We start from the raw sequence: 23038 nt of genomic DNA, 5'->3' as shown, positions 1-23038 counted from the left end.
AATTAGAGGGGAGCAGTGAGCCAGAGGGCAGGAGGGAATTAGAGGGGCGCAGTGAGCCAGAGGGCAGGAGGGAATTAGAGGGGCGCAGTGAGCCAGAGAGCAGGAGGGAATTAGAGGGGCGCAGTGAGCCAGAGAGCAGGAGGGAATTAGAGGGGCGCAGTGAGCCAGAGGGCAGGAGGGAATTAGAGGGGCGCAGTGAGCCAGAGGGCAGGAGGGAATTAGAGGGGCGCAGTGAGCCAGAGGGCAGGAGGGAATTAGAGGGGCGCAGTGAGCCAGAGGGCAGGAGGGGCCCAGAAGGCAGCACGTCGCTAATCCCAGTCACGCCGAGCAGGAAGAAGCAGGGAAGTGACAGACAGGCTGAAGCAGGGGGAGGCCGAGGAGGGAGTCATGTGACAGGGATCACGTGTGCTGCGAGCTGGAGGAGGAGGGAGGGAGGTAGGCCCTGCACAGGAGACATAGGACGGCGGAGGAGAGCTGCTCCTGCCCCGAGGTAAGCAGCCGACATGTCTGACTACGTGTCTGTCCTCCGTGAATCCGCCATGGCTGGCCGTGGTGATGGAGCGCTCGTGTGCTGGTGCAGATGACGGGAGCGGCTCCTGCCCTCTGCTGTGTGCAGCTGTTGTAATGCAGCGCTCTGCGGGCATGATATGGGCAGTGTGCCGCTCCCGGGCAGCACTGGGTGAGGGGCAGCGATCAGTGGCATGTTGTGGAGGGCTGGGCACGATGTTGTGTGGAGCCATGGTGGCATCACGATGACCTCTGCCCTGAGTGCCCGGTGCTGGTCCCGGGTCTCCCATCTGATCTCTATTATTGTGTATTTCCATCCTGATCACACTTGTCCTTTTTCTTTGTCCTCTTTACCTTGTTGCTTTTTACCCCTATAAGTGTTGACCATTGTGGAGAAGCGGGCGATGCCACCGGCTGCAGTGTCCATCTCTGGTCCTTCCATGGATTGGCACCGTGCTGGTTATTTCTGGTCGCCCTCCGTTCTCCTGGACCATGTCGTCGCCTTCTGTGTCCCTCCTACACCGGGATCTTATTGTCCTGAGTGATGTCATCTATTGTCTCCGTGTTGGTGACAGTGGAGGGTGGCGGTGGTGGTAGCCCCCCGGGATGCTCCGCTGTGCCATGGCGCGGTTTCTGAATGCCATGTCTGGGTTCCTTGCTAATTTGTTTCCACTGTATAATATTTTTCTACAGTAGCTTCTGTGATGTAGTTACTTGTGTGTCGACAATCCATACACTACAATTTATCTTCTATGTATTTTGTATCAAAGGCGACAAACCTCGTCCTTTCAGTGTATAAATCATTAACCCATCAAATCCATCCAATGGCTACGGATGACCTGAACCGCATGTGTCTCCCACCTAAGCTTAACCGTCTGACGTGGTGAGACTCTCCGGCATGCTGTTGCCATGGCAACTGTACCCCACCCATAGAGTATCAGCCACTGCTCCAGTTCAGAATATTGGGCCCCCGGCACAATACTCTTCAGGTGTGGTACTGTTGTCACGGCAACTGTATCCCTCTGCATAAAGGGGGGGTTTCATTTCGTCATGGTCAGAAATAAGGGCTGCGTTTAAGATCATGGAAAAAATCCACTAGGATACCAGACCTAAGTTTCTGGGATTTGTCCACCCCAATCGTGCAAACATGGCATATTCTGCTGTAATTAACGCAGTGAAAAGTTCCAGTTTGTGTTCCCTTTTTGGTCTAGAAAATCTCCGGCTTCAAAATAGTCTCTAAATTTCCAGGGTCCCAGAATGCTACGAGTCAGGGTCCATGTGTAATACCGTAGTCACAGTGTGGGACCCTCCAAAAGTGTAATCTCATGGTGTGGGGTGATTGTAGAGCCATCATCCGGGGGATTCCCGTCACTATTAGCCATGGCCAGAAGCGGCAAATCCCTCGGTTGGCTTGCTTGTGTGAACGCATACATAATACTACCAACAATGTAGAACTACTCGTTTTTGTAACAAACAATGATTTTTGGTATCGTGTTTGTGTTATCTTTATCACCTTTTAAAGGTTTCGTCCACTACTCAGACAACGCCTCAATTACTATATTATCTCCATGTAAAATAACAACCTCCTGTACTTCCCTCTGCTACGGCTGCCATTCCAGCGATGGCGGCTCCAGCTCTCACAGGACATTTAGTTTTGTCTTTCTTAGGCTATGTTCAAATAAGGTTTTAGTATGCGTTCACTGTCTCCATCGAGCTTACACGTGAAGCCCTGTAAAAGGAGATTTGGGAGTAAGCGCTGACCATTGTCGGTGGGCTTCAGTGTAAAAAGAGTTTTAAGGGTATGTGCTGACCATTGTGATGGGCTGCAATGCAAAAGGAGATTTGGGCGTATGTGTTGACCATTGGTGATGGGCTTCAGTGTAAAAGAAGATTTCGTTGTATGCACGGACCATTGGAGGTGGGGTCCAATGTAAAAGGAGATTTGGGAGCATATGCTGACCATTGGAGGTGGGGTCCAATGTAAAAGGAGATTTGGGAGCATATGCTGACCATTGGAGGTGGGCTCCAATGTAAAATGAGATTTCGGAGCATATGCTGACCATTGGAGCTGGGCTCCAATGTAAAAGGAGATTTGGGAGCATATGCTGACCATTGGAGGTGGGCTCCAATGTAAAAGGAGATTTCGGAGCATATGCTGACCATTGGAGGTGGGCTCCAATGTAAAATGAGATTTGGGTGTATGCGCTGACCATTGGAGGTGTGCTCCAATGTAAAAGGAAATTTGGGAGCATATGCTGACCATTGGAGGTGGGGTCCAATGTAAAAGGAGATTTGGGCGTATGTGTTGACCATTGGTGATGGGCTTCAATGTAAAAGAAGATTTTGTTGTATGCACGGACCATTGGAGGTGGGTGCCAGTGTAAAGTTAGATTTTGGATAATGCGCTCACCATTGGAGGTGGGCTCTAATATAAAAGGAGATTTGGGTGTTTGCACTGACCATTGTCGGTTTGCTTCAATGTAAAAAGAGTTTTGGGAGTATGTGCTGACCATTGGTGGTGGGCTCCAATGTAAATTGAGATTTGGGTATTTGTGCTGACCATTGGTAGTGAGCTTCAATGTAAAAGGAGATTTGGGTGTATGCATGGACCATTTGAAGTGGGCGACAATATGAAATTAGATTTTGGATAATGTGCTAACCATTGTAGGTGGGCTCCAAAATCTCCTTTTACATAGGAGCCCACCTCCAGTGGTCAGCATATTATCCAAAATGTAATTTGGTGGTGGGCTTCTTCAATGCAAAAGCAGATTTGGGTGTATGCGCTGACCATTGGAGGTGGGCTCCAATGTAAAATGAGATTTGGGTGTATGCGCTGACCATTGGAGGTGGGCTCCAATGTAAAAGGAGATTTGGGTGTTTGCACTGACCATTGTCGGTGTGCTTTAATGTAAAAGAGGTTTGGGATCATGCACAGACCATTGGTGGTGGGCTCCAATGTAAATGGAGATTTGGGTGTTTGTGCTGACCATTGGTGGTGGGCGCCAATGTAAAATTAGATTTTGGATAATGTGCTGACCATTAGAGGTGGGCTCCACAATCTCCTTTTACATTGGCGCCCACCTGCAATGGTCCTTGCATACACCCAAATCTCCTTTTACATTGAAGCCCACTACCAATTGTCAGCACAAACACCCAAATCTCTATTTATATTGGAGCCCACCACCAATGGTCAGCACAAACACCCAAATCTCCATTTACATTGGAGCCCACCACCAATGGTCCGCGCATACTCCCAAAACTCTTTTACATTGCACTGACCATTGTCGGTGTACTTCAAACACCCAAATCTCCTTTTACATTGAAGTCCACCTCCAATGGTCAGCACATACAGTGCCTACAAGTAGTATTCAACCCCCTGGAGATTTAGCAGGTTTACACATTCGGAATTGACTTGGCATTGTGACATTTGGACTGTAGATCAGCCTGGAAGTGTGAAATGCACTGCAGCAAAAAAGAATGTTATTTCTTTTTTTATTTTTTTTTTTTAAATTGTGAAAAGTTTATTCAGAGGGTCATTTATTATTCAACCCCTCAAACCACCAGAGTTCTGTTTGGTTCCCCTAAAGTATTAAGAAGTATTTCAGGCACAAAGAACAATGAGCTTCACATGTTTGGATTAATTATCTCTTTTTCCAGCCTTTTCTGACTAATTAAGACCCTCCCCAAACTTGTGAACAGCACTCATACATGGTCAACATGGGAAAGACAAAGGAGCATTCCAAGGCCATCAGAGACAAGATCGTGGAGGGTCACAAGGCTGGCAAGGGGTACAAAACCCTTTCCAAGGAGTTGGGCCTACCTGTCTCCACTGTTGGGAGCATCATCCGGAAGTGGAAGGCTTATGGAACTACTGTCCGAAGAGTCAAGGCTAACCCAAGGACAACAAGGAAGGAGCTCCGGGAAGATCTCATGGCAGTGGGGACATTGATTTCAGTCAATACCATAAGTAACGTACTCCACCGCAATGGTCTCCGTTCCAGACTAGCCCGTAAGGTACCTTTCAAAGCGTCATATCAAGGCTCGTCTACAGTTTGCTCATGATCACTTGGAGGACTCTGAGACAGGCTGGTTCAAGGTTCTCTGGTCTGATGAGACCAAGATCGAGATCTTTGGTGCCAACCACACACGTGACGTTTGGAGACTGGATGGCACTGCATACAACCCCAAGAATACCATCCCTACAGTCAAGCATGGTGGTGGCAGCATCATGCTGTGGGGCTGTTTCTCAGCCAAGGGGCCTGGCCATCTGGTCCGCATCCATGGGAAGATGGATAGCACGGCCTACCTGGAGATTTTGGCCAAGAACCTCCGCTCCTCCATCAAGGATCTTAAGATGGGTCGTCATTTCATCTTCCAACAAGACAACGACCCAAAGCACACAGCCAAGAAAACCAAGGCCTGGTTCAAGAGGGAAAAAATCAAGGTGTTGCAGTGGCCTAGTCAGTCTCCTGATCTTAACCCAATTGAAAACTTGTGGAAGGAGCTCAAGATTAAAGTCCACATGAGACACCCAAAGAACCTAGATAACTTGGAGAAGATCTGCATGGAGGAGTGGGCCAAGATAACTCCAGAGACCTGTGCCGGCCTGATCAGGTCTTATAAAAGACGATTATTAGCTGTAATTGCAAACAAGGGTTATTCCACAAAATATTAAACCTAGGGGTTGAATAATAATTGACCCACACTTTTATGTTGAAAATTTATTAAAATTTAACTTAGCAACATAACTTGTTGGTTTGTAAGATTTATGCATCTGTTAATAAATCCTGCTCTTGTTTGAAGTTTGCAGGCTCTAACTTATTTGCATCTGATCAAACCTGCTAAATCTGCAGGGGGTTGAAGACTACTTGTAGGCACTGTACACTTAAATCTCCTTTTACATTGAAGCCCACCAAGAATGGTTAACGCATACGCCCAAATCTCGTTATGCATTGAAGCCCACCACCAATGGTCAGCACATTCTCCCAAAACTCTTTTTTTTACACTGAAGCCCACCGACAATGGTCGGTGCAAACACCCAAATCTCCTTTTATATTGAAGCCCATCACCAATGGCCAGCACAAATCAAAATCTCCATTTACATTGAAGCCCATCAACAATGGTTAATAGTTAAATTGGTGTTTGCACTGACCATTGGTGGTTGGCTCTAATGTAAAAGGAGATTTAGGTGTATGCGCTGACCATTGGTGGGGGCTTCAATGTAAATGGAGATTTGGGTGTTTGCACTGACCATTGTCGGTCGGCTTCAATGTAAAAAAGGTTTTGGTAGTATCCGCTGTCCGTTGGAGGTGGACTCCAATATAAAAAAAGATTGGGTATATGTTCTGACCATAGGAGGTGGGTGCCAATGTAAAAGGAGATTTGGGTGTATGAGCTTATGGGGCCATTGACCTTGGAGGTGGGCTTCAAGACGTCTACTATATCTTACTGCCTGGCCTCAAGCAGCCATATACAGCCGAAAATGATGTCCCAGAGCATACTGTGACCCCGTTTGGATCATTCTAGTCAGTGGCCCTGTCAGTGCGTATACCCGAATTCCATTTTGCATGGATTCTGTGCTAAGCCTCGGCAGAGACACTGAATATTTTGTGGGTTAAAGCACTATGTGAATATAGCCTTAGAATATCTACACTGTGTGCAGAATTATTAGGCAAATGAGTATTTTGATCACATGATAATTTTTATACTTGTTGTCCTACTCCAAGCTGTATAGGCTTGAGAGCCAACTACCAATTAAGTAAATCAGGTGATGTGCATCTCTGTAATGAGGTGTGGTGTAATGGCATCAACACCCTATATAAGGTGTACTTAATTATTAGGCAACTTCCTTTCATTTGGCAAAATGGGTCAGAAGAGAGATTTGATGGGCTCTGAAAAGTCCAAAATTGTGAGATGTCTTGCAGAGGGATGCAGCAGTCTTGAAATTGCTGGTATCATCAAAGATGAACTTGTGGGACCTTTTCGGGTTGAGGATGGAGTGAAGCTCAACTCCCAGACCTACTGCCAGTTTCTGGAAGACAACTTCTTCAAGCAGTGGTAAAGGAAGAAGTCGGTATCGTTCAAGAAAAACATGATTTTCATGCAGGACAATGCTCCATCACATGCATCCAACTACTCCACAGCGTGGCTGGCCAGTAAAGGTCTAAAAGACGAAAAAATAATGATATGGGCCCCTTGTTCACCTGATCTGAACCCCATAGAGAACCTGTGGTCCCTCATAAAATGTAAGACCTACAGGGAGGGAAAACAGTACACCTCTCGGAACAGTGTCTGGGAGGCTGTGGTGGCTGCTGCATGCAATGTTGATCGTAAATAGATCTAGCAACTGACAGAATCTATGGATTGTAGGCTGTTGAGTGTCATCATAAAGAAAGGTGGCTATATTGGTCACTAATTTTTTGGGGGTTTGTTTTTGCATGTGAGAAATGTTTATTTCTAAATTTTATATGGAAACTAGAAAAGAGAAGCGCTGATAGGGTTTTACCAGATTACACATACGGTTTAGCATATATCAAAATACACTCACCGATTCAGGTTGTGAGAGGTCACAACCACCATAGATAGCATCAGATAATGGCGGCTGCAGCGGCCCCACGTGTTTGCAGATCAAAGTGGAGAAGGAGAAGGGGTTAAACCCGCGCAATCCGCCAGATAAATTCAGAGGAGATGTTGATAATTCAGAACATTCTTTTATTCCATGGGTCTACGCGTTTCAAGGTCTGTGACCTCTTCTTCAGGACCAGTAAATCAACACTCAACACTGTTGATTTACTGGTCCTGAAGAAGAGGTCACAGACCTTGAAACGCGTAGACCCGTGGAATAAAAGAATGTTCTGAATTATCAACATCTCCTCTGAATTTATCTGGCGGATTGCGCGGGTTTAACCCCTTCTCCTTCTCCACTTTGATCTATTTCTAAATTTTGTACAGTTATATTGGTTTACCTGGTGAAAATAAGTGAGATGGGAATATATTTGTTTTTTATTAAGTTGCTTAATAATTCTGCACAGTAATAGTTACCTGCAAAAACAGATATCCTCCTAAGATAGCCAAATCTAAAAAAATCCCCACTCCAACGTCCAAAAATATTAAGCTTTGATATTTATGAATCTTTTGGGTTGATTGAGAACATAGTTGTTGATCAATAATAAAAAAATCCTCTAAAATACAACTTGCCTAATAATTCTGCACGCGGTGTATGTGTGCAGAATTATTGGACTACTAATGGTGTGCAGAATTATTTTGCAACTAAATGGAAAAACATACATTTTTCCATCTCAATTGTTTATTTTCATCTGTTACAGTGAGAATTGTAGCCAAACCACTCAATGTACAAAAATTCATTTCTGATATTTCAAAAATATCAGTGGCCAATATGGCTGCCCTCTTTTCAATAACAATCCTAAGCCTGCCATTGGTGGAGTCTGTTAGTTTCTTAAACAGGTTGTCCACTAATTAGACAACTTCTTAACCCCTTAACGACTAACGTTTTATGTACGTCATTCATAATTTCCCTGCCTTTGATGCGGCATTACACATGCTGGCTGATTTAATTAACCTTCATCTTCTTCTAACAGCCGTGGGTGGAGCGGCACTCTGCCTGCGGTTGTTAACCTGTGAAATGCCGATGTTATTCTCTGACAGTGGCATTTAACACTCTCCGGCAGTGGGTGCGCTCTTCCTAGCCCTCATTGGTGTGCCAGTCGCAGGAAACCGATGAGCCGGTGACTCCTGAGAAAGCCAGCTCGTGGCCAACGTTCATAGGAGACTGTGATTTCTACTATATACTGTATATAGAACAGCTGATAAGATTATTGCACTATTGTAATTTGTCGTGAAGGGTTAACAAATTTTGTAACAGTTTAGAATAATTTGAGGGGGGGGAGTTTTTAAAACAGTATCACTTCGGGTTTTTGTTTTTTATTGATCTATAGGTCCTTCAAAACTGAATAGGAGTCTGTATAAGAAATTAGGATATGTAAATTTCCTTGAAAAATTACTGCTAAATTTTAACCTAACATAGCAAAATAAAAGAGAAATGTTATTTATTAACTATTTTGTATAGTATGACTTTCTGGCACTAAAAGTTGAAAAGTATTTTTTTTTTTTTTTTTTTTTTAAATTTCATAAATTTTCAGATATTTTCACAAGAAAACTAAAAATGTATCACGTAAATTTCCTGCTAACATGAAGTACAATGTCACAAGATAACAGTCTAAGAATCACTGGGAAATATAGAAGCATCCAGAGTTATTACATCATACATGACACTGACCAGACTTGGAAAATGTGGCGTGGTCTTTAACCCCTTCACGACCAATGACGTACCTAAAAAAACAAAACAAACACACACCGCTCTCCACCCTCCCGCAGAAGTGTTCTGTTTGGCTGGCTGCCCAATCAGTGACTGTTTGCAAGCAGCTTTTTTTTTACTGCAACATGTGAACATAGCCTAGTGATTTTTTTTTTTTGGCGGGGAGCAGACCTGCTGCAATAAGCTCCTTGTGCACATAACCTAAAGGCTGCTTTACACGCAGCGACATCGCTAACGAAAGCACCCACCCCCGTCGTTTGTGCGTCAAGGGCAAATCACTGTCCGTGGCGCACAATATCGCTACTCCCCGTCACACATACTTACCTTCCTAGCGACGTCGCTGTGGCCGGCGAACAGCCCCTTTTCTAAGGGGACGGTTCGTGCGGTGTCACAGCGACATCACATGGCAGGCGTCCAATAAAAGCGGAGGGGCAGAGAGCAGCCACATGAAAGTGACGCCCTCCTCGTTGCCAGAGGACGCAGGTACGATGTTGTTCGTCGTTCCTGGGGTGTCACACGTAGCAATGCGTGCTGTCTCAGGAACGACGAACAACCTGCATCCAGCAACGATTTGGTGAGTATTTTGCATCGTTAGCGGTCGCTCGTACGTGTCATACGCAAAGACGTCGCTAACGAGGCCGAATGTGCGTCACGAATTCCGTGACCCCAACGAGATGTCGTTAGCGATGTCGTTGCGTGTAACGGGGCCTTAAGACATGCTGATTGCACAGATTTATCTATGTTGAAAAATTCAGGTTTGTGTGAATCCAACCTGCCCTAGGTCATGAGAATATATTTATACACATTTATATTCACTGGCAAGTCCAAAAATTGCTAATATTAAAAATTGCTCCCCATCACACCTCTTGAAAGATGTAAATTACTTTTGGAAAATGTAGTAAAAAAAGTTAAGTAGTTTTACCATGTTTACACTTTAGCAGGCAGAACATAAAATACCCCTTGTGGGGTCATGGTTCCCCCATATATATGTTTCCTAGGAGTAGCATCATTTTGACTGTCATTTGTAGATACTTGGTGTGGTGATAAAATAACAATGACTAATGGCATCTAAAAAAAACAACAGTTGAAATGCAAAAAATAAAGTTTCCATTTTACATATCGTCAGGCTTTCCTGAAAAACCCTCCATGTTCATTAAGAATAGTGTTTTGCAGGCCTGTATTGATGAACAGGGCCTACAGTAACAAGCCAAATAAATTAAGAATCATGCACCTCTTAAAGGGAATCTATCAGCAGGTTTTTGCTCTGTAATCTGAAGACCGGAGGCTGCAAGGGTTAAAACATGAAATACAAGGATGCCTGTCTTGTCAAGGTCCAATCTGTTGCTTATTTGCTATGTTTATTTGAGCAGCAGGGCTTCTCATTGCTCGGACTACCAAGTCACGCACACATGGCAGGCCGGCACACCCCTGCTGTGATTGACACCTCACTGTCAATGTACCATCTCTGTAGAGAGCCTAGTGTGGGTGGGAGAGATGGCTCAAACTAAAAAATCTGATCATGTCAGAATGGCTGCACCCAGTAATCTAAGTGATACATCGGTGGATTCAGGATCTCTTTGCCTACATCATGCTTCTCTCGGATGAGGTAGAAAAAACCTGCTGACACATTTCTTCTGAATTTGTGGTGTATATTATGATGAATTTGTTGGCCATAATGGACCGTCTCTTATCCCAGCTAAGCTTTGCCAACGACTGGTGTGAAAAATTGAAATGTCACAAATATAACATTTCAGTTACAGTTTTACGACGATTCTGGAAGAACTGTTTATTAAATTGGCCCTCGTGTTTCGAGAGCTAAGTTGTTGGATCTGAATCCTAGATTTTTATGTGTCCATTTTGTTAAAGCAGTTGTCCCCTACTAGGAAAAGCCATTCTCATTCCCCATTTTTTCCCCCCTTTAAAATAAAAAAAGTTTATAGTCTCCTTTGGTGCCGACGTGCCGTTCCAGCACTCGCATTCCAGGGCTCATGGGAGGTTGTTATGCCACCTGAGCCCCACACCCAATCACCGCCGGCTACTCTTTCACCAATCAACAGGAAGTGATCGGAAGCCGAGTTCTCACTGATTACTTATTCATCTGGAAGTGGAGAAAGACGCCAACGGTGACTGGGGTGCGGGGCTTGCGTGATTTCACAACCTCACGTGAGCCCTAGGATCGCGAGTGCCGGGAACCGTGCCAGCATGGGAGGTGAGTATAAGCTTTTTTATTTTAATGGCACCAGGGACAAACATGGGGAATGAGAAGGGGTTGTCCTAGTAGTGGACAATCCCTTTAAGGCATCTACAAATTAGCCTAATACAGTATATGCAAATGGCTGCATGTCTATAGGCTATATGTAAGCCATATCGAGACTTTTTGTTTCTTTTCCATTTATGTCAATGACAAATTATTCTGGAGAGGTGATGACAACTATAAGATCTGCAGTATCTAGCTTCTTTGTTGTGACTGTCCAAAAGGGCTCCCTGAAAGAAGTAGTCAGCTATTTGCCTCGCTCTTTTATTTTCCCTATTAATCTGCACTTGGAGGGGCATCAAGTAGTTATTTATTGTAGAAGCATGAATTTAAAGGGGTATACCATAGTAGCAGATTAGTGAAGTGTGATAAAAATGGACTCCTAGAGAAGCCTCTGCATTATAGGACGTGTTAACCTTTTTCTAAATTCTCATCTAATAAATTGCTATAATTGTACTAAACTTTTATTTATTATTATTATTATTGTTGTTGTTGTTCACCATTTGTCATTTCTCAAAGTAATGATACAGATAATAGTGAATAATTCATTCTTTTTTAAATGTATTTATATTAAAGGGAATCTGTCACCAGGTGTTTGCTATCTAATCTGAGAGCAGCATAATGTAGGGGCAGAAACCCTGATTCCAGTGATGTCACTTACTGGGCTGCTTAGTGTAGTTTTGATAAAATCACTGTTTAATAAGTAGTATCAGTAGTAGATTATCATTAAAGGACTACTTGTCCTGCTGCCAGGTAGTCCAGCATATTCAGGAGCTCTGTATAACTGCTAGATCTTCTGCACAAAAAACATTGATATTATCAAAATGACAGCAAACAGCTCAGTAAGTGACACATCGCTGGAATCAGGGTCTCTCTCCTATGTTATGCTGCTCTCAAATGAGCTAACAAATACCTGGTGACAGATTCCCTTTAAAGAGAATTTGTCCCCATGTTTTTACTGTGTAATCTGTGAGTTCCATAATGTAGGAGCAGAGACCCTGATTGTAGCAATGGGCACTTACTACATTGTGTTTGGCTTTTTTTTAATACAATCAGTGCTTTATCAGCAGGAGATTATCACTACACGACAACTGGCTTCTGGGTTCAACCTGGCTCCAGCCATGATCAGCAGCTCTCTGTCCCTAGACAATGTACACAATGTACGCTGTGGTATCAGCGGGTTAATCACAGCTAAACAAATGATTACGGCTAGATCTTCAGCAGAGAAAAATGTGACATCTAATATATAAAGCTGAATGTGTGTGTGTGTGTGTGTCCGGGATTGGCATCTGCTCCGTCGCAGCTACAGCCACAAAATTTTGCACATTCACACTTCTGGACCCCGAGAGCGTCATAGGCTATGTTTTGAGGGGAAATTTTAACCCCGCGCTTTACAGTTATTCACCAAAAAACCTGCCTCCATTAAAGCGAATGGAGCTGGGAGCCACAGTGCAGCCAGAACTTCAGAAGGATGCGCAGCCACGCCCTTATATGGAATGTTGGCGTGTCACAATGCAGCCAGGGAAAGAGACAGACACAGACAGGGAAGGAGGCAGAGACAGACATGGTAAGAAACAGACATAGACAGGGTAAGAGACACAGACAAAGAGACAGACTGACAGGGAAAGAGACAGACAGGGAAAGAGAGAGACAGGTTAAGAGACAGACACAGACAGGTAAAGAGACAGACAAAAAGACAGACACAGGGAAAGAGACAGACAGGGAAAGAGAGGGAAAGAGACAGACAGGGAAAGAGACAGTCAGAGACAGACAGGGAAAGAGACAGACAGACAAAGAGAGAGAGAGACAGAGAGATATATACAGAGGGGGAGACAGACAGAGAATGGGAGAGAAACAGAGAGACAGTTACTATCCTGGGCAGCGCCGGGTGCTATGTTGTGAGGCTAAATTTTAACCCCACGCATTCCAATTTACCAATCAATTTTGCCCATATCTACATAATGGGGAAAAAGTGAAACGAAAAGTGTTGGGGGCAAATTGACAGCTGCTAGATGTGAACAAGGGGTACTTAAAGAATGAGAGCGATGGCGCCAAAGAGTATATACCGTACAGTTGCTCAGGTGGGGCCCCGACATGGGATACTCACCACACTCAGGGATATGAACACACACACAAAATGCGCCACACACTACCACGTGCTTGAACACATATACCACCCTCAGTACACATCTCACCACACATACACCAACCTCGCCACATAATCGCCCTAAAACACACACAAGTCTGGTATTATCCTTCAAAAATAAAAATCTGATTAATAAGCAGCCAAACTACAAGAACAACAAATGTACCATATAGGAAATACGGCAGCTGTCAGTCACATGACCTGTCTATTATGTGTATGTGTGAGCTAATATATACTGTCAAGGGGGAGGGCTTTCTGTTGCCTGGAGATTTATCTGGCTGCCAATAGCAACCAATCACAGCTTAGCTTCTATTTTGCTACAGTTAATTAATCTAAGCTCTGATTGGTTAATATAGGCAACAATTTAATAATTACATTTCTGTCTATTTGTTTTGTGGTTTTTGTGTGCAGAATACATTTTTGTTAATACATTCTACTTTAACAGCAGTTATTAACCCGGGCGAAGCCGGGTAGTATAGCTAGCTAGTGTGTGTGTGTGTGTGTGTGTGTGTGTAGATATCTATATATCTATATATAATGTGTATATGTAAATATATAGAGCACACAGCAGCAGAGAAAATACCTTCTGACAGATTCCCTTTCACATAAGAACTTTGTTGAAATCTGGAATCTCCTTTCAATATGCCCTATTAATACATATATAGATGAACAGTATATCACAAAAGTGAGTACACCCATTGCTTTTGTAAGTATTTTGCTATATCTTTTCATGGGACAACACTGAAAATATGAGTAGTGATGGGCGGACCCACACTGTAAAAGTCCGGATCTGCGCGGTTTGAAAAGTATCCGGTTGCCGGACCCAGGCCCGAATTCTCAGGGATTTCCGCTAATGATATGCGTGCGGCACTCGGGAAATAAAAAATAAAAAAAAAGAAAAAAATAATAAAGCAAGCGGTGCTTCATACTTACCGAACGCCGGTGCAGCTGTAACTGCTCCCATAGCCACTCATTCACTTCCGTGGCTGCTCATTAGGCTCATGCATATGCACTGCTTTCCATGCCCCTCGGCGTCACCAGACATGAATCATCATTGAGCATGTTTGGGGTAGGATGTAAGCGGAAGCTTGGAAGACAAAACCAAAGAATCTAGATGATCTCTGGGAGGCATGTAAGACTGCATTCTTTGCTATTCCTGATGACTTCATCAATAAATTGTATGAATCATTGTTGAACCGCATGGATGCAGTCCTTCAAGCTCATGGAAGTTACACAAAATATTAAATATGGCTCTAATAGCACCACCACTTCATTCACCAATGTTATGCAACATATCTTTGTATTAGAAGTTAATTACTTGTTTTAATTTCACATTACTTTCTGTGGGTGACAAAACTTTTGTCTTGCCAAAATCTGACCTTTCTGTGTTCATTAAATGATCAATATTTCAGCTTTGCAGCAACTTTATTTTCATAACCTAAACCAAATGTGGGAGGGTTTCAGCTTATAAAAGAGTAATTTATAAAACCAATGGATGAATTTAAAGTCAGGTTATAAGCTTTTATTTACATAACATGGATAAGGGTACCTTCACACTTAGCGATGCAGCAGCGATCCGACCAGCGATCTGACCTGGTCAGGATCGCTGCTGCATCGCTACATGGTCGCTGGTGAGCTGTCAAACAGGCAGATCTCACCAGCGACCAGTGAACAGCCCCCAGCCAGCAGCGACGTGCAAGCGACGCTGCGCTTGCACGGAGCCGCTGTCTGGAAGCTGCGGAGACTGGTAACTAAGGTAAACATCGGGTATGGTTACCCGATGTTTACATTAGTTACCAGTGTGAGCAGGGAGCCGCGCACACTGAGCGCTGGCTCCTTGCTCTCCTAGCTACAGTACACATCGGGTTAATTAACCCGATGTGTAATGCAGCTACATGTGCAGAGAGCAGGGAGCCGCGCACACTGCTTAGCGCTGGCTCCTTGCTCTCCTAGCTGCTGTACACATCGGGTTAATTAACCCGATGTGTACAGCAGCTACATGTGCAGAGAGCCGGAGCCGGCAGCACAGGCAGCGTGAGAGCTGCAGAGGCTGGTAACTAAGGTAAATATCGGGTAACCACCTTGGTTACCCGATGTTTATCTTGGATACAGCTTACCTCAGCTGTCAGACGCCGGCTCCTGCTCCCTGCTCGCTTCATTTGTCGCTCTCTTGCTGTCACACACAGCGATCTGTGTGTCACAGCAGGAGAGCGGCTTTGAAGAAAACGAACCAGGGCTGTGTGTAACGAGCAGCGATCTCGCAGCAGGGGCCAGATCGCTGCTCAGTGTCACACACAGCGAGATCGCTAATGAGGTCACTGCTGCGTCACAAAAAGCGTGACTCAGCAGCGATCTCGGCAGTGAGCTCGCTATGTGTGAAGCACCCCTAAGCGACAGAACTTCTGTCAGGGACTGTAGATGCATAACTTATACCATGGTTAAGGCCTACTGAGCCGAAACACGATAGTTTTTGTCCTTCGCTCACGATTTGATGTCCTCATGTCTAACTACCTGGTGATTTTTTTTTTTAAATCAGATAGTTTTTTTATTAAACATTTTTGGTACAGAAAAAAGAATACTCATACACAAAAGTATGAAGAACAATCCCACTCCCTCTCTCCCTCCCCCAGTAAATTCCCCAATTCTGCTCAGCATGCAGATATATTATATTCGTATAAAAATCGAGGAGTAGGTCAACAACCAACATTTATGTTATCTGACTAGAATGCACAAGGTGTGTCCATACAGTCCCCCAAATCCCATCTCACAAATACAGTGTAAACCAGGTCCACTAGCAAGGCTCTAGGCCCACGTCAGTGCCAGCTTAGGGGTATCTAGTCACGGAGCCCACAGGTCCTCAAATTTCTTATACGCCCTCCTCTTCTGGTATACATATTTTTCAAATCTAAGTGTATTGTTTCACTTCTCCATGAATTCTCTAGAATCTGGGGCCTACTGTTCATCCAATATAGTGATATGACCTGTCGTGCTTGGTATAGTATACGTGCGATAGCTGTCTTATGACTTCCCTGAATAGGTAGTTTCACAGTATATCCAAGAACACACGTCAAAGGCCACAGTCATATACCGAGTCTACAAGGTCCAGCACCTCTGTCCAATATCTTCTCAGACGCGTCCGTCATTTCAACCACCTGGTGATTTTAACTGAGTAAATGAGTATGAAGTATTACGTTATATGTCTATTTGCCGTGGTTCAAGTTAGTTTAGAGAGGTTGTCTTCTAGCCTTAAAATAATTTGGTCAAATTTAAGGTCACCTATGAAGGAGGATCTGATGGAGTCAACTCTATTTCTCAGAACAAAGTCATAGACTGCACAAATGTTAAGTAAGTTTTTGTTGACACCATCCCAAAATAAACTGAGTCAGTGTAGAGGCCATGTCTGTTGTGAATATCATCAGAGAAGGTACTGTTACTGGGAGTGTTTCTGGGCTCCATCTGGTGGCTAGTGCTGGTAGTGAGTCTGATTCTGCATCTGTCGCTCAGACAGGTATGGAAAATGATTGCCGTTTCAGGAAGCCTATGGAGTCCAGCCTGTGGGGAAATTGGAAGGCAGACTCTATCTAACCTTTGCCGGTGATAATTGTTTCTGCTCCATGTGAAGATGTCTTGAAGTTTGTCCTCCAGCCTTTAGGCTTTTTGCCTTTCCCTGTAGGTTCTGTTTTTGCTTTTTTCTGTTCCTTTTTGTATTCTCCATGAATGATTTCTACAGCTTTTTTTTTTTTTTTCATTCCTTTGCATCGGATTTATTTCCATGTCATCCTGAGTCTGCAGCTATGCCTGATAAGTATTTTTGTTTTTTTCTTCTTGAGATTTAATTAGTTCTCATGCATATTTCTGTCCTTTTGTTTGCAGTTTGTGGGAACAGTGCAATCTCAGTGATTTTTCCTTGAGGGTTTTTTTTCTTAGTCTGGGCTTGGTTAAAGGCTGAATTTGCACTGAAGGGCGTTTCTGCTTAATCAAAGTCTTTTTTTTTTTTATTATTATAAATCTGTGTGTGAAAATATTCCCTTTTGTTTCTTGCATGTGAATAAGAGCTCTTCCTGCACTATTTTTGGAGGACGGTTTATTCCCAGCAAGAAACGGAGTTTTGTTCCCTGTCTGATCTGGAGTTTATATTTTTGTATAATGTATTTGCACAAGAGTTCCTGATATAGTTGGAGGAAAGATCATGTGATCTTTTAAGGGAATTTTTGATTATCAGGTGTTGATTGTTTTTAAGGGTTTTTACTGGCTGCAACCAGCAATCTATCCTATACTTTTTTTATCTAGCTAGCAGGGCCTCACTTTGCTTAATTCTATATCTACCATCTGTGTATTGTTTGTTTTTTTTCTTACATCACCGTCGTTGTATGTTGGGGGCTTTTGACTTTCCTTTGGGGCTGCTCTGCGGCAAGTCAGGATTCCTCATTTCATCTTTGAGGTTAGTTAGTTCTCCGGCGGTGACGAGGCGTCTAGGTTTGTTAGGAACACTCCACCGCTACTTCTAGTTGTGTTTGTGTAGTCAGTGGATTGCAGCCAGCTAAGCTTCCAACTACTCTTCTGCATTATCTTCTACTATTATTTATGGGATTTTTGCAAGATTTTTGCAAGATTTTTTGCGGTTTCCTGACCATAATACGTCATTCCCCTGATGATTCTCACACAAAGACAGGAAAAGAGAAAACGCTTTAGGAGACACACATGGCTGGACAGTCCAGGAGCACTTATCATGTAGGTGTCAGTTGTGCAATGCCCTTGTCAGGGTGGGAGTCTTTTTGGGATGCCAGGGCCAGTGCAGTATAGGGCCACAATAGGGATCAGGATCTCTCCATGATAGACCATCTGACTGAGTAGTTGGAGCTGGGCAGATGATCCGATTCCATATACTCCTGGATCAACACAAATGGTGAGACCGTTCTGATTATACTCTCACTGTGATTGGTATATTGTTTAGTGGAGTTATATATATGAGCTCAGCTCCATCATATAATAAGTACTGATTCACCATTGTGGTTGGTGCTGTGAATATATATTCTGAAAGGATAAAGGTTTTGGACTTCTGTCCGGCTTGAAAATCTATCTTTGTGTTGTTCTGGTTTAAGTATGTGATATTTTAAAGGGAACCTGTCACCTAGAATATGTGTTCTGACCTATCAGCAGACGCATATGTGCCCTAATTACACCTCCCTACCCATCCCTATGTTATAAAATTGTATAATATGAAAGTAATAAACGTTTTATTACCTTCATATTTCGTATGTAAATAGCAGGGAATGTGGACACAGGGGCGGCACCTTGCCCTATGGACATCTGCATATATCCGTGGTATCACGCCCCTGTGGGCGTGATACCATGGAGTGACGTCAGAATATCCTGCGCGCATTGCATAATACAAATTCTAACAGTCTATTCAGTAGGACTATCAGCTGTGTATCCACCAGACTTCTGCACAACACAACTCATGGTCCCAACCCCATTTATATGGCAACCTGACAGGGCACACATGTGAAGTGAAAACCATTTCTGGTGACTACCTCTTGAAGCTCATCAAGAGAATGCCAAGAGTGTGCAAAGCAGTAATCAAAGCAAAAGGTGGCTACTTTGAAGAACCTAGAATAGAAGACCTTATTTTCAGTTGTTTCACACTTTTTTCTTCAGTATTTCATTCCACATGTGTTAATTCATAGTTTTGATGCCTTCAATGTGAATCTACATTTTTCAGAGTCATGAAAATAAAGAAAACTCTTTGAATGAGAAGGTGTGTCCAAACCTTTGGTCTGTACTGTATAGGGGAGTCAGAGTAAGGGAAATTGAGGAGTCAGAGATTTGGCTTTCTGATTTCACAGCCCTGCGTTTGTGGAGGCCCTACATGTGCTCAATAGGTTTTAGATCTGGAGACATTCTTGGCCAGTCCACCACCTTTACCCTTAGTTTCTTTACCAAGGCAGTGGTTGTCTTGGAGATGTTTGGGGTTGTTATCCTGTTGGAATATTGCCCTGTAGCCCAGTTTCCAGAGAAGGAGGGGGAGGGGGGGTTTGACATGTTTTGCTTCTGTATGTCATAATGCATGTTGACATTCATGGTTCAATCAATGAACTGTAGCTCCCCACAGCCGGCAGCACTCATGGTTGACACCATCTGAACCAAAATAAGTTCATCTTGATCTCCTAAGACCACAGGGCATGGCTCCAATAATCCAAATTACTGGATAGCATGAGGTTGCAGGCTTTCTTGTGCATCAACTGTAAAAGAGGCTTCCTTCTGGGACAACAACCATGCCGACCAATTTGAAGCTGTGTGTAGTGTATGATCTGAGCATTGACAGGCTGGCCCCCACTCCTTTATCCTCGGCAGCAATGCTGGTAGGACTCGCATGTCTATTTTGAAAAGACAATCTCTAGATATGGCGCTGAGCACAGGCACTCAGCTTCTTTGGTTGACCATGGCGAGGCCTGTTCTGAGTGGAATCTATCTTGTTAGACCGTTGTATGGTCTTGGCCACCGTGCTGCAGCTCAGTTTTAGGGTGTTTTGGCAATCTTCTTATAGCCTAGGGAGGCCATGTTTATAGAAAACAGCAATTCTTTTTTCAGCTCCTCAATTTTTTGCCATGAGGGGCCATGTTGGTCTTCCAGTGACCAGTATGAGAGAGTGTGTGAGTGATAACACCAAATTTACGACACCTGCGCCCCATTCACACCTGAGACTTTGTATCACATGACACCGGGGAGGGCAAATGGCTAATACAGTGGAACCTTGCTTAACGAGAACAGTCCGTTCTGGGACTATGCTTGTTAACCAAGTTACTCGTTCAGCAGAGCAAGATTTCCCATACGAAATCATTGCAATGCTGACAATTCGTTCCACAACTAGTTAAATGTCCCATCCTGGTCCCCTATTGTGTCATTCCACACACGTACAAACACACACAAACATGTACAAACACACAAGCACGCACGCAAACGCACATATTCTATGCTCACCTTACCTTCCGTTCCATCGCCGGTCTCCTGGGACTTGCTGTTCTCCGGTGCGGGCCGTGTATCAGGTAACTATAACGACGAGGGAGGAACTTCCTGGCAGAGCGCTGACGTCAAAGGCAGAGCTGCTTGCCTCTGATTGGCCAGCGCGCTGCCTTTGAGTAGCGGTGACAGGAACCAGGAAGTTCCTGCTTCGTCGCTATTGATGCAGATGCCTGGAGTGGAGCGGAGCACTACAGGACCCAGGAGACCGGCGATGAAACGGAAGGTACACATATTATATGCTCACCTTACCTTCCGTTCCACCGCTGGCCTCATGGTACTTGTAGTTCGTCGCGATGTACCCGAGAACTACAAGATCCATGAGGCCGGCGGTGGAACGGAACGGAAGGTAAGGTGAGCATAATACTGTATGTGTGTGCGTGCGTGTGTGTTTGTGCGTGCATGTGTGTGTTTGTGTGGACTGCAAGTGCGGGTCAGTGCACGGTGGATGGACGGAACCGGAAGTGTGTGCAGTGAGGATTTTGCTCGTACAGCAAAGCTTTCTCGTAAAGCGGGTTACAAATATACAGAAAGCTTTGCTTGTTAAGCAAAATTCTCGTTTAGTGGGTTACTCGTTAAGCGAGCTATCACTATAGGGCATAATTTGGCCATTTTTAAATAGCGGTGGGTGTACACACTTTTGTTGCCAGTGGTTTTTACATTAAAGGCTGTGTTGAGTTTTTTAGAGGGTACACCAAATTTAGTTATACAAGCTGTACACTGACTACTGTACATTGTATCAATGTGACATATCTTCAGTGTTGTCCTATGAAATATTTACAAAACTGTGAAGGGTGTACTCACTTTTGTGATATTCTGTAAGTGATACATGTCTACAGCTTATAATTCTGAGCTGTTCCGTATCTCACCGCTGGCTTCAACACAATTTTAGGGAATTTTGCAACAACAAAAGGAGTGTCAGTGCTTGTAGACTCACTGGGAAAGAGCTTGTAAGCGCTGTGCATTGTCAGCCGCCACTGCTAGAAGGCAGCAGGGGCCAGTCCCCTTGGAAATCAGCAGTAAACAATACATTTTTAAATATAAAGTTGCAGGGACAAATTTGCAAAGTTGCTTCTTATTGCAAGGACTATGCAAATATACAAATCATTGAAAATGTGAGTAACCCTTTAAAATCCAGCTCTCATTTGATCACTGGTTTAGGCTACTGCTTACTGAGACCTTACTGTATAAATTGTCTGCTTCTGAAGATGGAGCCGGGTCATGAAGAGCTGATTTCTATTATAGTAAGGGTAGAATGATTATATAGTGGTAAACCACTGCTAAATTGTAGACTACCAAAGAGAAACAAATGAGAATCTGGTGAATGGTACATGTGTTAGGGGGGAAAAAGCCATGGTAATGTTTTATAAGGCAAGGTACAGTATCTGGAAGCCCAGTTTTTTTTCTTTGTTTTTTTATTGATTGGTATACAGCTTTTGGTCATACAGGAATAAATATGTTAATTTAAAGGGGTTGTTCATATTTGTACATGTCCGCATTGTAATGAATAGGACAGATGCATGACACTGGCTATTGTGCGTGTCATGGCGGGTATGTGCAGATGCTATGTTATCAGTGCTGCTCACCTGTCGAGATGGAAGTGAGCACCACCGGACAACCCCTGCAATTTGTCAGGATGATATAACTACTGAAACTAATGGTGTGACTGTTCTTAGATATCTTTATTGCTGTTCTATTTTTTAGTAATCTCATGTGCTGAGAAATGAAGCCCTGAAACCACATGGCAGTGCATCGGAGGTGAGTTGATGCACTAGCCCTCATTTGACATTTTCCAACACATTTCAAGCCTAATACTCCAGGGGCAAAGCTTCCTTTATTGCTGGCACATGGAGTTACTAGGAACAGGGGTAACATTTTTTTTTTGTGGCTGTACCAGGACTTATACGACCATATGAATAGCTTCATCCTGGCAGATTCCCTTTTTAAGTTGCTAACTTTAATCTGAATTTTTGTCAAATAAAAATATTCCTCTAAAATAGTTAATGGAACTGCTGCGTCAGGAGCTCAAGAGCGAAAAAAGTACCTTTGGGAATCACTATATGTTTTCCTCTGATCTTACCTTTGAAAAAATAAAAGAATATTACTATCTGTCGGATATTTTAGTGGCAGAGCTGTGATCTATGGCTCCATTGTCTATATGAGTCCAAGGTAAAGCGCCTAGGATAAAAACAATGCGCAAATACCCTGCAGTGAGCAAATAAATAGCAACAGAACATATAAATAACATAGGATACTTAAGGGGGCTTTACACGCTACGACATCGCTAATGCGAAGTCGTTGGGGTCACGGATTTGGTGACGCACATCCGGCCGCATTAGCGAAGCCGTTGTGTGTGACACCTATGAGCGATTTTGCATCGTCGCAAAAACGTGCAAAATCGCTCATTGGTGACATGGGGGTCCATTCTCAATTATCGTTACTGCAGCAGTAACAAAGTTGTTCCTCGTTCCTGCGGCAGCACACATCGCTCCGTGTGACACCGCAGGAACGAGGAACCTCTCCTTACCTGCCTCCCGGCCGCTATGCGGAAGCAAGGAGGTGGGCGGGATGTTACGTCCCGCTCATCTCCGCCCCTCCGCTTCTATTGGGCGGCGGTTCAGTGAAGCAGCTGTGACGTCGCTGTGACACTGAACGAACCGTCCCCTTAGAAAGGAGGCGGTTCGCCGGGCACAGCGACGTCGCCGGGCAGGTAAGTACGTGTGACGGGTCTGGGCGATGTTGTGCGGCACGGGCAGCGATTTGCCCGTGTCGCACA

At 44.0% G+C, this 23038-nt stretch overlaps 1 protein-coding gene across 2 annotated transcripts in view; it reads left to right on the top strand.

Annotated features, from left to right (window-relative positions):
• Positions 1 to 409: 409 nt before the first annotated feature.
• TULP4 (TUB like protein 4) overlaps positions 410 to 23038 on the top strand; it is a 238575-nt gene continuing 215946 nt past the window's right edge. The window contains exon 1 of one of the 2 annotated variants that reach the window (XM_075339647.1): positions 410 to 490. The gene's annotated coding sequence lies outside the window, so the exon portion shown is untranslated. Of the gene's footprint in view, positions 491 to 21965; positions 22021 to 23038 lie in introns of those variants that run through there. The other variant, XM_075339648.1, reaches the window with a different exon arrangement.

This window comes from Anomaloglossus baeobatrachus, chromosome 3 (genome assembly GCF_048569485.1).
Source record: "Anomaloglossus baeobatrachus isolate aAnoBae1 chromosome 3, aAnoBae1.hap1, whole genome shotgun sequence".
NCBI lineage: Eukaryota > Metazoa > Chordata > Amphibia > Anura > Aromobatidae > Anomaloglossus > Anomaloglossus baeobatrachus.
Note: the sequence above shows the minus strand (reverse complement) of the source record. Positions and strands in the feature narration are given on the sequence as shown.